Genomic DNA, 1,922 nt, shown 5'->3' with positions numbered 1-1,922 from the left:
AGGTGATACAGGATTAGGTTACTCTTCATTTTTTATTTACAAAAGGCAATCTCATAACATATTGGATTTAAGAGCATCTAATGACCAATAAAAAAAAAAAAAGCTACTTTTGGTCCTGGGGAATGAAATTCAGTCATTAGTCATTAGCTCAGTTTTGCCTAATCATCAACCTCCAAAGCATAGTTTTTTTCCTAATTGTCCAAATTCAGCTAAGTGTTCAAAACAGTATTTGAAAAAGATTAAAAAACATGAATTTGCTTAACCAGTGTATTATGAAGGTAGTATATATAAAGGAACTGCAAAACAATTTAGTAGTAAGCATGTCGTAGTTTAGTAAAATGCTCAAATTTGTACATTATTGAAGATTCAGTTTTATTAATCTAATAAAATAGCATTGCACAAAGTTGTCTTATTTTGTCTTGCTCTTTTTCATATACTCTCCAGTATATATGACAATGAGAATGAAAAAGAGAGAGTTACCACTTCTACAGAAATTTATAAAGTAACCAACTTAGACAATGGCTATCCAATTATCCTGTAATTACCTGGAATGTTATAGTAGGAGTTCCAAATTAATACTCTACTCGTACACAAAAGAGGTATAAGCAGTGATTTCAATGTTTTAAATATATACAAATAAGTTCACCTCATGTCATACTTTAGCACTTCAAGTACATCAAGAAGCAGACCAGAGAAAGTACTTAGTGTGTAGGATGTTTATTTAGAAGTGCTCTTGGCATCAACTCTTGTGGAAGAGGAGAGAAAGAAGCAAAATTGAACAGAAGAAGAAGCCAACGTGTGATAGAGACTCAAAGGCAACTTCGAGTAAGTGTACAGAGTTCTGTAAGTGCAATCAGAAGACCAAACCTTGGGTGGAAGTGATATAGAAGTATTGAAGTTGGTACCCATAGTAAACAGAGATTCTAGAAGTAGGCTATAGGGGATGATGTTGTGTGCAGTCTTGACCCTCCTTTAGAACTGGGATGAGTATATGACTATACTCATATAAATCTAAATCACCCAAAGTTATAGAGTGTCCTGGGCAGAGCATATACAATGATCAGTTGATGAGAGGAGGGTATTCATATGAAGATTCAGTACCCTTCCTTCAATATGAGGGACAATCCTGATGGTGCATTCTAGGCCCAGAATCTCCCACAGGACCATTTGACACCTGGGCTAAAATGGTATTGCAGGATAACTACTACTTCCCACTTCTGCATCCCTCATTTCCTTACTGGCATTGTTAACCAAAGCACCCAGTGATAAACCATCCTTACAGAAATGTCCATCTGAGAGTCTATTTCCTAGACCCCTCATGAGACAATTTGGTACTAGGAAGCAATTCTAACGTGGGATTTTTAGATTTGGATCATGAACTGACTGGTGGTAGGGACTCCAATCTTGGTAATAATGTGCAATATTGATAAATCTAGCAAGCTGTAGTGATACAGTTGTTAAAACTCCTTTGTGGTGAACTGAGACAGGAAGTCATTAGAAGGGAGAATGCTGGCTGTTGTGATATCTCAGAAGTTTGAGAAATATGGAGAAAATGTTAATTATACTATACAGTTATGGAATTGATGTTGGCCACTGAGAGTTACCTATACAATGAAGATAGACAATATAAAGTTCAGAATAGGTGATCAAGAATATAAGGCAATGTCTAACAGAAAACAATCTTGAATAAAGAGACTCATTTCTTCAATAGCAAAAGGGGAAATTCACCAGATTCATCAGAGTCTGTACAAATGGCCCATTTCTCCTTTTTAAAGACTAATTCTCAACTCATGGTTACATAGGGGATTTTGCCTCATAAACCAACCTGTGCACCCACTCAGAATCTACCTCTTTTTCTCCTTCTGGCCCCTAGACCCATGATTAAAGTAAAATCTCAGCATAACCAAAAGGTAGAAATTCTG

This window comes from Hyaena hyaena, unplaced genomic scaffold, assembly GCF_003009895.1.
Source record: "Hyaena hyaena isolate Hyena2069 unplaced genomic scaffold, ASM300989v1 scaffold_502, whole genome shotgun sequence".
Classification (NCBI taxonomy): domain Eukaryota; kingdom Metazoa; phylum Chordata; class Mammalia; order Carnivora; family Hyaenidae; genus Hyaena; species Hyaena hyaena.
Note: the sequence above shows the minus strand (reverse complement) of the source record.